Raw genomic sequence first — 16,132 nt, 5'->3', positions numbered from 1 at the left:
AATAAATAGGGGGGTCTTGACTTTATTTTATTTTTGTTCTTAGGTTATTTTAAGATAAAGTTTAATTAGGAATTTTTTCTTTCGCATAATAAAACAAGAGCTGGAAATCATTAATAAAAATGAACAAGTCACAAAGTATAAAGTGTGGTGATAGATATATACATGTCTAGGATTGGATTTAGAGAGAGCTTGGTACTTAAGCAGTCAAATTGACTCACCTCCGCTTTTCTAGACTCCTACCTGGTGTATAGTATCTATTCACTTTTAACAATAAGTACATTGTTCATCTTAAGTAGGGGGACTGAAAAATTGAAATTGTTTCCACTCAGAATAAATTTTACTTTCAGTTATGATTAGGATATATTTTGTTCAATAATTTTAAATTTTGTTAACTATGCTAAACTTCAATATAAATAAAGTTCGATTGTTTCAATAAATTGTTATGTTAGCTTAATAATGACATAAATGTATTTTTAATAAATCATTCAAATCGTACCATAAAATTTTTAGTTCCTTAGGAAAGTTAGGTATGCATGAAAGTTTAAGTCTCTAGAATTGACTTAGTAGTTTCTTAAGGCAAAATCCTAGGAAACATGGGAAGTTGAAAATGATTTAGACAGCTTTTGTTTGGATTGTTTGAGCCTTTCAAGCTGACCATGATGAATTTTTATCCCTTGAAACCCAACTTTGAGACTATATGGCCTAATTTTATTTGGACCCTTGCAATATTTAGCCATCACTAATTATCTTTAAATTATCCCAAACACTAGACTCAATAATATTCAAAACATTCTTTGAAAATAAGTTTGGGGGAGTTGAAAAGAAGTATCGAATGCTAAAAAAAAAGCATGTGTACTTAAAAATAGATGTACAAAAGAGCATATGAAAGCAAAGTAAGTTGGTGTATTGAAGGTAAATATTCCAAAGGCCCGATTGAAGCTGAGCCTAGGGTTTTTCTTAGCCTAAATTTATCTATCTTTTACCTACCCCTAGCCTAGCCACGTTAAAACCTATTTAAAAGACCTATTGATTCAAGTTTCTACCACTAGCCTAGCCACATAACAACCTATTTAAAAGACCTATTGATTCAAGTTTCTATGTTACCAACATTAGTGGAGAGAAATTGCTATGTTCAACATATGAAGGCATAAGTTAAACTTAATGATTGAAGCTTAATCTTGAATAAGGGAATAAAATCAAATTGGTAGGGATTTAACATGTCTTTATTAGGAAGAATTTAGTCTATTTTGGCTATCATAATAATGATTGAGATTAATTTGAATGATATGTATACATAAATAGCATAAATATAAAATTTCTTGTTTTTGAGCATAAGTATACCAAATTCATAATTTTGGGATGAATGTTGTTCTGAAAGAATTTTTCAAAGGTGTTTTCGAGAAATTCTTTTCAATTTGTGCATTACTCGAGACGAGCAATGAATTAGGTTTGGGGGTGTAGAAACACGAAAATATACTTTTTTTATGCCCTTTTTAACTCAAATTCATGCAGTTTCGGTAAAATTATTGTCGAAAAATATATAATTATTATAAAATAATTATTTTGGACTTAAATTATTAACATAATGAATTTTAAATAATTTTATAATAAATTTTTATTAATTTTTATCATTTTCAACAGATTTGCACAAATGGCAAAAATTGGCTCGACAAATACTGCTAGAAGCGCAAAATTGAAAAGAGATTTTTCAAGCATCAAGATGGATGAATTTTTCAGCTAAAGACGATCCAAATTATGTGTATTAATTCATAATATAATTAATTTTAATTTTAATCCAATTTAATTTGGGTTAAATAAATTATTATTAATTAAATTATGAAAAGTGGCCTAGTTGAGCCAATCAGCTTGGATCGTCCAGCATGCTGACCCAATCAGCTTGCTTGGCTGATTAATTGGTTTGCAAAAAGGCCCTTGAAGACTTCGTACAACTACAAACAAACCCTTCCACTAATCATGCTTTTCTAGATTTTCCCCAACCTTAATATAGCAAGTTTGAAAACTTCAAACTTGCCACATGTGTGGCCGACCATGGGAGGGCTCTTTGGCTGCTGAGTGGCTATTTTTAGCAGCCCTATCACCTTATAAAAACCACCCCTTGGCTGCTTATTTCAACACACCTCAACTTTCTCAGCTCTTCTCTTCTCTCTCAACTTTCTCTCTTTATTGTTCCATCTGTTTTCCTTTGTCCTCTTGTCGATTTCACCTCTTGAAAAAGAGTCGTTCATCCATCATTTGGAGTAGCATTCAAGTGTTCATAGAAGCCTTGGTTCGACAAGAACAAATGAAGAAGGAAGAGTGGAGCAACCCAGCCAAGCTACGAAGAAACACTGGATTTGCTTCTTGTTCCCTATCTTTTTAAATTCTGTTGTTGTTATGATAAACATGTCTATGAATATTTATGTTGATATGATTTATTTAATTAATATGGATTAAATTTAATTTTTGTTATGTTGATTTCATTTCATCTTCTTTAATTTATTAAAATTGTATTTGTGTTGTTATAGGCCTCGATAAGATGTTGATTAAGTAAAACCATGACTAAGTTATTCTTGCATTACAATTGTGAGGTAACTAATGAATTAATTATTTAAACGGATTGAAATGCATGTTTAACCATCTAAGGTAGTTGAGGGTTAAATTAGCAACGGTATCGAGCGATACAATTGCCTTGCATAACTTGCAAGAGTATTGTGATTAAACTATTTCAAGGTAGAAATACATTGTTACCTCACGTAATCTTTTATGTGCTTATGTGATTAAATTAATTGTTTGAATTGGCATAGAGATATGTACAAGATATTATTTTAATTTCATAAGTATGTATGTACATTAACATATTTGCCTATTAAAGTTTGTTTAATCTGTTGAATTGACATAGAGATATAGTCAAGAGATGAATGGATGTTTATAGGTGAGTATGTTCATAAGTTAGCAAATTACTAAGTTGCCATGAATTTATTCGTAACAACATAAACATGAGTTTAGTAATTCTATGTTAAGAAATGTAATTAATCTAACACATTTGTGTCATCTTGATTAAAATTAGCTTTTGAAATCGTGCATTATAATTTTATTTTTTTTATTTTTTTTACTTTGTTTTCTATTTTTTAATCAATTCTCAAATCAAAATATTTTTCTTCACCAAAGTGTTTTAAATTGCTTTCATAAATAATTCTTTTTACAGTCCCTGTGGGTATTATAACTCGACATTTACTTGTCACTTTATTACTTGTTGCGGTTGTGTACACTTGCACATTTTCGTCGTTCCAGCCACATGACCAAGTCACATGTCCGTGTGTTGGGCCGTGTGTTGGGCCGTGTGGAGCATACTGACTTGATTTCTAATTACACACCAGGGGACAGACGTCTGTGTCACTTGACTATGTGTCACACACGGTTGAGACACACGCCCGTGTCTCTGCTCGTATGGAAAAAAATAGGCTACTTATCAAGCCATATTGCTCACCCAAATAGCACACACCTACACCAAACCAATTGGTACAAAATATAGCATAAATAGGCATTCAACCAACCTCAACCAAGCATAATTCATATCATTTCAATACCAAAAACTACAAGGCACACAAATACCACAATATACCATTCAGTCTCAAATTAAAAATTCACATTCTTAAATCATCATTATGGTCACTTTCAAATATGCATTATTTTACCTAAAATTCACAAACATACCAAATTCAAATCTCAACCATCTAGTATCCCTAATTCCCAATTATCAACAAGCATCACATGTCCATCATCAAACACATAACAAAAGTCATATGCACATATATATATATATCACCAAATATGCCAAAATAAGCCAACTCTCATGGCTATATACAAAACCAAACATTTAACATTTATAAGCCAACTCAAATGGCTAAATCCATTACTAACATATACCAAAATGACCAAAGCTCCTATACATGCCATATAACCAAAATACATAGATTCAAAAGTACCAAAGTGATAGCTTGATAGTGTTACGAGGTCTCCGACGATTCCCAAATCCGAGCTAGCATTAATATTCAGTATAAAACATGGAAAAGTAAAAAACGTAAGCTATAAAGCTTAGTAACTTCGTATAATAATACACTCATTTTACCATACATACCCAAATTAAGCAATTTAACATATCATGATATAATTCATATTGATACACAAACCTATCACAAATTCATTCACAAGCTTAAATATGAACTTCATAATTTCTTCGATTCAATGCTAGAACTATTCAAGTATATACATGTACCATCTCGTATCAATCTCATACTCATCCGTATATCTAATATACCCATTGAACCATTCAGAATACTATCAGATACTCAGGAATCTCGTACCCTAAGTGCCAATACATAGCCGAAGCTATCTCAATATAATGCTCACTCTCAAGCTATCAACGGGTCTGCTCACATAAGCTGACGAGAATGCGCAACACATGTCTGATAACTCAGCCACCGGTAGGACGTATGAACCAGCACCCAAATTGTAACACCCCTTACCTGTATCCTACGCCGGGATAGGGTTCGAGGTGTTACTGAACTTCAACATTCACAACATGCAAAATTGGGCCACAAAATTTTTGCCCAAAATTAAAACATCTCAAACACATGCTTATCGTCCCTTATACAGGCCTTCGAAGCCTATAACATACATTGGGGTGGTTCGGGACTAAACCGAGAACTTTGAAAATCTTTGGACAACTTAACCAATTTTCTTGCTTTGGAGAGTCACACGCCCGTGTGGGTTGGGCCGTGTGGTCACAAACGTCTGTGTGGCTAGGGACACGCCCGTGTCCTCAGCCCATGTAACTCTCTGTTTATGATGTCAGCAAAACAATTTGATCCACACTATCAAGCCACACGCCCGTGTGCTAGACTGTGTCCTCGGCACGGTTGAGACACAAGGCCGTGTCTCTGCCCGTGTGGCCAACAGTTAGGCTAATTTCCAAGCCTTATGTTGTCCTCAATTCTTTCCCATACTTTACACATCATGGACCCAAATTATAGCATTAATTTAATGATTAATTGACCTTGAGAAAGATTCAATTAAATAATTTGCATGTTGTATTACAAGTGTTTATTACCCAACACTTAATCTCTACACATTCTAAAATTGTCCATGTTTAATCATTATCAACTTACTACCAGGCCACATATTCATTCCATGGCCATGACCACCTCGAATGGTTCTAGGGCATTCATTGTATACATGTGTTATACTAATTATTCATAGCAACCAATTATAATCACACGACATGCATTAACCCATAGCAGGAATAATTAGGCTTACAAGCCATAACCATAATAAGCCACATCTCATGGCTATATACAATAGATCAATATAAGCCAATACATTTGGCCAATCATAACAACATCTAATATAAAAACTAGTCTTTATACATGCCACTCACTTGAAAGTGTTTAATACACGTATGACAATACTCTGGATTTGATAGCTTGATAGTGAGATGCTGCCTTCAATGATCTCCAAACCCCAAGCCGACCTGACAACACTAAAGAAATGGAGAGGAGGGAGTAAGCTTAAAGCTTATAAGTCCATATGAAAATAATAAGCATTATAACAACATGTTTCCTTAGGCAATAAACCATAATGACACTTTTACTCATATTTTGGTTAAGCTATTTTCTCAAGTCATAGTTACTAATTTATTTATATATAGAGCTACAAAACTCCAAATTAAGATCCATTAATTTTTTCTGAAACTAGACTCATTTATCTTCTTACAATAAAATTTCCAGAAGTTTTGGTCTAGCCAATAAGTATAGTTTATTATTCAAAGTCTTCTCTATTTTGCTGTTTGACAGCTTCAACCTTTTTTCACTAAAATTTATTTATCTCATAGTACGAGACTCAGATAATGTTTCTGTCTCTTTCTCTTGAAATTAGACTCATTAAGTATTTCATTAATTTGATTCCTAACTCCTAATTGTTTTTGTACAATTTCTAGTGATTTTCCAAAGTCAGAACAGGGGATTCCGATCTCATTCTGACTCTGTCTCACAAGAATTCAAATCTCTCATCATATGAGATTCCTTTACTAGAACCATTTCCTTTATCTGAAACTAAACCCAATAATATTTAATTTCATATTTTATTCAGTCTCTAACTCAATTTCCACTATTTTTGGTGGATTTTCAAATTCGGACTATTGTTGCTATTCAAAACTGTTTTAGTGCATATTCATAGTAACTATCATAAGCTCATTGATCATGGACTCATCATTCATGAAACCCATATCTCATTACACAATGTAAGTTAACATGATATTACAACACAATTCATAATCATAAGCATAAGGATGGTTCATCTTTCAAACCTTTTTACTTGTTTATCATGTATACACATACATATGCATGAATTCGCTTCCTCATCATTTACCACATTTCAATAAGGCATCACTTATGAGTATAATGTACGTACCTGTACATATCCATAGCATATCAATTAACTTTACCTTTATCACCACGCCCATCTCGGGACTTTCATCGCATTATTCATTATGATACCCGTTGAATTTCTCAAAAATCTCGATGGATAGCTCAATTACCATCAAGTCATACAAGTGATCATTTTCAAGCAAGCATTCCCGCGAGCCTCACATCTTACGGCAAATTAGCAGTCCAGGCTAAATCCCCTGTAATATAAACTCATAGAGTGATGTCGAGATTACCAGTCCAGGCTAAATCCCTTGTAGTGACAAACACTCTTAATGAGCTTGGATCTGAATTACCAGTCCAGGGTAAATTCAGACCCTAATCGGATTACCCATTCGGGGTAAATCCATAATGCACACATATTCTTCGGGAGGCTCGATCACTCAAGGAACACCTGTCTGGGGTAGATCCTTTCTATATCGAGATCAACGAATTACCCGTCTGGGCTAAATCTTTTTCTGCAACACATGTAGGATCTCGTCTCATGTAAGAATAGCGTATCCATCAGATATCCCTTTATTTTCAACTGGGATTTTCTCTTTTCACCAAGTATACCAATAAGCATATCTGATCATGCAATGTACATTCAATTCAACACATTTTCATGTTTATTTGGACATTAGTCCATGAAATAAACACGTAATTATATTTAGGCATTTGTCACAATATATAATTTTCATATCAACTATATAAATATTCATCACACATTGTTGACACATCAATTTGAGTTCAAGCATGAACAATAATATCATTGCATGATCATTGACATATGAACTTACCTCGGTTTCGAGTACGACTATTTATTTCGAGTTTGTGCTTAATCTTGTTCAACCTCGTTCTAAGCCCGAATCTTGTTTTCCTTGATCTATAATATCACATTTAGCCTACTAATTAGTCACATTATTCATATGGATCCAAAACTCATATTTTTACAAATTTGCATTTTGACCCCTAAACTTTCACATATTTGCACTTTTTCCCCAATGCTAGTAAAATGATTTTTATTATTTTCCTTGCATTTCAAGCCTAGAAAAATCATTTTCATAACTATGAAAGCCCCAAATTTCCACTAAATCACCCTTTTATGACAATTTTATAACTTTTACTATTTAGCCTTTTAAGCATTTTTACCGAAAATCACTTAGCAAAAGTCATTTATTACACATCGAGCCTTCATATTCTACCATTAAACATCAAAATACGTGCATCTCATTCATGGGTAAATTTTTAAACACAAACCCTAGCTCAAATAAATGGTAGCATTAGCTAGATCTTGTTACGAGGATTTCAAAAACGTAAAAATCATTAAAAACGGGGCAAGACGGACTTACAATCAAGCTTGGAAGCTTGAAAAACCCTAGCTATGGTTTCTTCATGTCATATTCAGCCAAGGAAGAAGATGGACAAGAAATTTTGGCTTTTATTTTTTTTAATTCATTTTAATTACTAGATTACCAAAATGCCCCTAACTTAATAATATTCTATTTCACCCATTTCATGTTCATTTTTGTCCAAAAAATTATAAAATGGTCTAACTACCATTTAAGGACCTCCCATGTAAAATTTAATAACAATTAGACAACTCTAGCATGTAGAACTCAACTTTTGCACTTTTTACAATTTAGTCCTTTTGACCAAATTGAGTGCCTAAACGTCGAAATTTTCGAACAAAATTTTCACAAAGTTATTTTGTGCAATCGTAGACCATAAAAATATAATAAAAATAAATTTTCTTACATCAAATTTGTGGTCCTGAAACCACTGTTCCGACTAGGCCCTAATTCGGCATGTTACACAAACCACATAATCCCTAATGAAATGCCATTCATATCCTAATCTATTCCTAGGGTTCAATTAGGATTTCAATTTTTCCAAATCGTCATCAAATATGTCCGCAAGTTTGTATTCATAATTTATTAAATATTAAAGCATTTAAAACACAATTATAATAATGCTTATTACATACGAACTTACCTCGAATGCAAAAACGACGAAATTGATCAATTAATCCAACATATTATTTCCCCCAATCTAAATCTGAATTTAACTTTTCTTGATCTATATAATATCAAATTTAACTTATTTAATCATGTAACAGCCCGATTTTGGGCCTAGTCAGAATAGTGGTTTCGAGACCACAAATCCAAAGTCAGAGAAATATTTTTTTATTTTTTTGTGTTATAGCATGATTATATGAATGCATGAAAATTTTGGTGAATTAATTTTAGCGATTGGGAGCTCAATTACGAAAAAGGACTAAATCGCATAAAGTGAAAAAGTTTTGTTCTACTAACTAAAGGTGTCAAATAGCTATATAGCATTAAAGTAGAGGTCCTTATTGAGTAAATAGACCAAAAAAATGTTAGTGGCTAGACATGGAGCCTTAATTCATGGGATGGTCAAAGGGTAGGTGACTTAATTGATACATAAATAATAAACCTAAATGCTAGCTATCATCTTTTTCTCTTTTTCTCTTCTTCTCTTCTCCACCAAAAGTTTCAGCAACAAAGGGGTTTTTGAAAGCTTGAAAATTTCAGCCATTAAGTTCTCTCATAGGTAAGTGATCTTGATGACTTTTCTTGATAATTTTTATACTTTTGGGACCCTTGTAGCATAAGCTATCTAATGAGGGGACTATTTTGCAAAATGGTTGAAAGTCTAGGGTTTTTCCATGAAAGAATTTATGTGGTTAGCTAAAATTTTATGGAAGAAAATGAAACTTGGTTGTTAAATAAACGACTTTTGTGAAAGGGGTTTCATGAAAACACCTAAATTAGTTATTTTGTAAACCTTGTAAAATAGGTGGTAATTGTGTGAAATGTTTGAAATTGTGAGTTGCTATAGGTATAAAAAGAGTTCTGCTAGGCTTGATTAATAAGGAAACTCGATAAAAATTGATTTACAAGCCTAAGGGCAAAATCATAATTTTTGTAAAGTCTAAGGGTAAAACGGTCATTTTGTCGAATTGTGAATTGTAGAATGTTTTTTATTAATGTGATGATTAAATGAGTGAAATTTTATTATTATAGATCAAGAAATACGCAATCTGGACCTAGACAGGGGAAAAGCCAAGCAAGCGGATTAAATACAATTAGTCACCTACATTTTGTGTACCGAGGTAAGTTGTACATGAATAAAGTAATTTATTTGTATTTATGTATTGTATAATTAATATGGCATAAATTTTGGGTTATTGCTATGAATGTGCATGATGAGAATTGATGTAGTAGAGACTTCCGGTTGAAACTTAGGAATATTTTGGATATCCATGCCATGACATTTGGGTGATGTGTGTGTCAGTGTAAGACCTGTCTAGGACATGGCATCAACATAAATAAGTGAGAGCCAGTGTAAGACCTGTCTGGGACATGGCACCGGCCTCAAGATATGCAAGCTAGCGTAAGACCTGTTTGGGACATGGCATCGGCTTGAGGTGTGTTAGTGTAAGACCTATCTGGGACATGGCATCGACACAGATAAGTGAGAGCCAGTGTAAGACTTGTCTGGGACATGGCATCGGCCTCGATATACATAAGTCAGTGTAAGGCATGTCTAGGACATGGCATCGACTTAGATGTGAGAGCCGGTGTAAGACCATGTTTGGAACATGGCGTCGGCATTGTCCCTATGTTTGAGACTTGGTGATTATCCTATAGTATTCCAAATGGTTCAACGGGAAATTTACGGTTTATGTCAAAATGATAGCGCTTATGACCATGTTGTGAGTGGTACAGGTACTTAAATGAAATTGATGATATGTGAACTCTAATCTTGTTGTATGAATAGCGAGGAATGAACATGAGTAAGAATTGTTATGAACATTTACTCTTTGTGCGAGTTAGGATATATTGGGAGTATGATCACATGTGGTAACATGGTTGTTATTTCGATATTTACATGCAACTTACTAAGCTTTGTGCTTACCCTTTTCCTTTCCATTTTCTTGTGGTGCCACCAAATCAGCCCGTGGATCAAAGAACGTCGGAGGCATCACTCAAACTATCACTCTAAGCTTTTGGTATAGTTAGTTTTATTAACTTCAGTACGGCATGTATAGGGATTGAGTCTTTTTGTTATGTGTCATATTGTTAAGTTAGCCAATTGTGTTGGCTTGGGTAAAAACCTTCTTTTTGTATAAGGCCATGGTTAATGGTTAATATTCATTATTGATAATTGCAAATGATGATTCTTCCTTGGATGAACAAATGTATGAATGATCAAGTGCATGTTCGATTGTTAGAGTGTTATAAGGTTTGCATTTGAATGTCATGTTGTGGTTGATTTAGTCTTATATTTTTGTGTGAATTGGAGATATTTGTTGTTGTGTAGGTTGGTGCAAGTAAAGGTGGCAAAAAGGCTTGGTAGATAGCCTTGTTTTGTCCACCCGGGTAGACACACGGGCATGTGTCTAGGCCGTGTGCTACATACGGTCAGCCCCATGGGCGTGTTGTCCGGCTGTGTGTCCCTGTACCTTAAAATTTCAAGTCAGTATACACGGCAGTAAACATATGGGCAGAGACACAGCTATGTGTCTCAGCCATAAAGAGGACACGGCCTTTGGGCATGGGTGTGTGCCCAGCCTGTGTGAAGTCTGCACTTTAAATGTGGAATTTAAATTCATCACACAGCCTAGCACACAGGGATGTGCCTTGGTCGTGTGCCCCTAAATGGTTGCTAACGTCAGAAATAGAATGTTAAGGTTTTTGGATACGGGCTGAGACACGGGCGTGTCATGGCCGTGTGAGGGACACGGGCCATGGACATGGGCATGTGTCAGGCCATGTGAAAACACCTGTAGGTTCGAATTAGGAATTAATTCCATACGGGTTAGGGACACTAACGTGTCTTGATGTGTTTAGACCGTGTGAATTGCACGAGCCTTCAGCACGGCCATGTCAAGAAGGCCACATGTGCGTGTCGCCCCTTCCACACGGGCATGTACCCCTATTTCAAGAGTCAATTTCCAAAATTCTTTAAAGGACACGGTTTGGTTCTGAATCGTCCTTAAAGCTTGTTTTGGGCCTCGTAGGCCCATAATAAGGAATACTAGACAAGGTTTGAAAAGTTTTAAGTTTGATCAAGTTTTTTTTCGATTTGTAAATGTTGGAATGCATGTGTTTAAGTTTAGTAATGCCTTGTACTTAGTCCAGGCCTCGGACTCGAGTAAGAGGTGTTACAAATCATCAATCTATTCAATTTAGCCCAAAAATGCACATTTAGCAACTTTACACTTTTTCCCCTAATATTTCAATTTCTTTACAATTTAGACCTTATCTCAAAAAAATACAAATTCATGCAATTAAATCCCTACCCATGCTAGCCGAATTACTCTTATTACCATAGAAGCCCATATTTTTCATTTATTTCACAATTTAACCACAAAATTTCAATATTTCTTAATTTAATCCCTAAATGACAATTTTGTCAAAAATCACTTTACAAATGTTGTTTATCTAACAAAAAGCATAAATTTTCTATCATCAAGCATCAAAATACAAATATATTCATCAATGGAAAAACCCTAAACCTTTAACAGTTTTGCAAATTAGTCCCTGAGCTAGCTAGATTAAGCTGCAACGATCTCAAAAACATAGAAATTATTAAAAATGAGACAAAAATCATACCTAAATAAGAAACAATGCCTTGGCCGAAAGTCAAGCCCTAACTATGGCTTTCTCTTCTTCAATTTTTCGCTAAAGGAAGATGATAACATCAAACTATGATTTTTTTTTATTTAATTAACCTTTAATAACCAAATTACAAATTTAACCTTAATGATAAACCATTAAAATCACCTAAATAATGTCCATCTTTGTCCACTCATATTAAAAATGGTATAAATACCACATAAGGACCTCCACTATTTAATCTCATAGCCAATTAATACCTTTAGCTAATAGAACACAAGTTTTACAGTTTATGCGATTTAGTCCTTTTTATCGAATTGAGCATTTAAACGATTAAATTTTTTAACAAAATTTTTACACATTCATATTATCATGCTGTAAACATTAAAATAATAATAAAGTAATTATTTTTACCTTAGATTTTTTGTCTCAAACCCACTGTTCTGACTTGACTAAAAATAGGTTGTTACATATAGCTACTAGAACTCAACTTTTGCATTTTATGCAATTTGGTTCTTTCTATAATTAAACATGTAATTAGCAAAATTTTCTTATCAAATTTTCATATAACATTCCTATCATAATGCAAACCATGGAATAATATTAAAATAAATTTTCTTTCTGACTTAGATTTGCGGTCCCAAAACCACTGTTTCGATTCTACTAAAAACGGGCTGTTACAACTCTCCCCCTTAAAGAATTTTCGCCCTCAAAAATCTTACCAGTAAAGAGGTTCGGGTATGCCTTCTCATTGTTTCCTCTTGTTCCCAGGTAGCTTCCTCTAATCCGTGTTATTGCCATAGAACTTTCACTAAAGCTACCTTTTTATTTCTTAACTCTTTCATCTCACGTGTCAAAATTTTGATCGGTTCCTCACTGTAAGTCATGTCAAGCTGAATTTCAACTTCTGCTGGAGAAATAACATGTGAAGAATCTGATCGATACCATCGCAGCATAGACATGTGAAAAACATTGTAAATTTTATCAAGCTCCGGCAGTAATGCCAATCTGTCTGTAACAGGTCGTATTCTTTCAATAATCTCATATGGTCCAATAAATCGTGGACTCAGTTTTCCTTTACGACCAAACCGAAGAACTTTCTTCCAAGGCGATACTTTCAAGAATACCTTGTCTCCGACTTGAATTATATCTCATTTTGTTTAAGATCAGCATAAGACTTTTGACGATCAGAGGCTACTTTTAAACTATCCCGAGTCACTTTCACCTTTTCTTAAGTCTCACGGATTAAATCAACTCCATGTATCTTTTTCTCACTGATTTTCATACAGTACAATAGAGTTCTACATTTACGACCATACAGAGCCTCGTATGGTGCCATTTTAATACTTGACTGATAGCTATTATTGTATGCAAATTCAACTAATGGCAAATATTTTTCCCAATTACATTTGAATTGTAGCACATAGCACCGAAGCATTTCTTCTAGAATTTGTATCACATTTTAGGACTGACCATCAGTCTGAGGATGAAATGCGGTACTAAAATGTAACTGTGCACCCAAAGCTTTTTGCAACTTATTCCAGAATTGAGATATAAATCGAGGATCTCTGTCTGAAATAATGGAGACCGGTACTCTATGTAGTCTAACAATATTAGAAATATATAACTCTGCTAATCTATCCAAGGAAAAATCCATATGTACCGGACATTTTATTAGACGGTCAACAATTACCCAGATGGCATCTTTCTTTTTCAGAGATAGGGGTAATCCCGATACAAAGTCTATAGTAACTCTTTCCTATTTCCACTCCGGTATCGTCAATGGCTTTACTAATCCTAAAGGTACCTGATGTTTAGCTTAAACCTGCTGACATGTCAAGCATTTAGATACAAATTCAGAAATATCATGTTTTATTCCCAGCCACCAGTACATCATTTTCAAATCATAGTACATTTTGTTACTTCTTGGATGAACAGACATAGTACCATTATGAGCTTTATTTAAAATCTTTTGTACCAGTTCTGAATTCTTTGGAACACATATTCTACCTCTGAATAACAGACAACCATCGGACCTAATCCAAAATTGTGAATTAGAATTTAACTCACACTATAGCCGTTTAGCTCATAATTCATCATCATTTTTCTGAGATTCACAAATCTTCTACAGAAACGTCTGTCTAGCTTTTAACTCGGCTATGATTGAACCATCATTAGATAATGACAATCACGTATTCATTTCTCGCAAAGTAAACAAATACTTTCTGCTCAAAGCATCTGCAACCATATTAGCTTTTCCTAGATAATAATCAATAACCTGATCATAATCTTTTAATAGTTCAAGCCACCTACGTTGCCTCAGATTCAAATCCTTTTGCAACATCAAATACTTTAAAATTTTATAATCAGTAAATATATGGCATTTTTTTCCAAACAAATAGTGTCACCAAATTTTCAAAGCAAATACAATGGCTGTCAATTCTAAATCATGTATCAGGTAATTCTTTTCATGTGGTTTTAGCTGTCTAGAAGCATAGGTTATTACTTTTCCTTCTTGCATCAAAACACAGCCTAAACCATTCAATGATGCATCACTATAAATTACAAATTCCTTACCCGATTCAGGCTCAACTAACACGAGTGCTTCAGTTAACAAGGTTTTTAGTCTGTCAAAACTTTGCTGACATTTATCAGTCCATTCGAATTTCATATCTTTTTACAACAAACGAGTCATCAGAGAAGCTATCATAGAAAACCCTTGTACAAATCTCCAATAATTACCAGCTAATCCCAGAAAACTTCTGACTTCAGACACATTTTTCAGTGGCTTTCAATCAACAATAGCTAAAATTTTATTGGGATCCACCCTGATACCTTCTGTAGATACTATATGTCCAAGGAAACCAACATCCCGAAGCTAGAACTCACATTTACTGAATTTGGCTTATAGTTGTTTCTCATATAGAGTTTGCAGCACCATTCTCAAATGATCAGTATGTTCATTTTCATCCCGGTAATATACCAGAATGTCATCAATAATTACTACCATAAATCTGTCCAAGTATAGTCTAAAAATTCTGCTCATCATATCCATAAATACCGAAGATGCATTTGTCAAGCCAAATGGCATCACAAGAAACTCATAATGTTCGTACCTAGTTCTGAAAGCTATCTTCGGTACATCTAAGTCTTTTACTTGTAACTAATAATATCCAGAATGAAGATCAATCTTTGAAAATACAATGGCACTTTTCAGTTGATCAAACAAGTCATCAATATGGGGCAGTGGATACTTGTTCTTAATTGTGACTTTGTTAAGTTGTTTGTAATCAATACACAGTCCGAATGATCCATCTTTCATCTTTACAAATAGAACCAGTGCACCCCAAGGTGAAAAACTGGGTCAAGCAAATCCTCTGTTAGTCAATTCTTACAACTGTGCTTTCAACTCTTTTAATTCTGTTGGGGTCATTCTATAAGGTGCTATAGATATTTGAGTTGTCCTTGGAACAAGATCTATAGAAAATTCCACCTCTCTGACTGGTAGAAATTCAGGTAATTCTTTCGGGAACATATCAGGAAACAACCAGCACTGACTTAATCTTCAATTCAGATACTTTAGTGTGCAACACATAAGCAAGAAAAGCACCATACCTTTTTCTGATGCATTTTTGTGCTGATATAGTTGAGATTACATTAGACAACCCGTTCAGTACATCAGATACAACTCGGAGCAATTCACCATTCTGACATTTTAACTCAATGTACTTCTGTTTACAATTTACCACTGCATCATGTTGAGTTAGCCAGTCCATACCCAGAATCACATCAAATTCATCAAATTGTAGCAACATCAAATTAGCCGAAAAATAATAACCTCGTATCGTTAACGGACAATTACTACAAACTTTTTCCACCATCACAAACTGGCCCAGGAGGTTTGAAACTTTAACCACAAATTCAGTGGATTCAACGGGTAAATTTTTAACAAACACTACATTTGTGCATATGTATTAATGTGTTAAACCAAGATCAATCAAAGCAATAATATCAGAATTAAGA

This window comes from Gossypium hirsutum, chromosome A06 (assembly GCF_007990345.1).
Source record: "Gossypium hirsutum isolate 1008001.06 chromosome A06, Gossypium_hirsutum_v2.1, whole genome shotgun sequence".
Taxonomy (NCBI): Eukaryota; Viridiplantae; Streptophyta; class Magnoliopsida; order Malvales; family Malvaceae; genus Gossypium; species Gossypium hirsutum.
The sequence above is the reverse complement of the archived record's forward strand: the minus strand, read 5'-3'. Positions refer to the sequence as shown.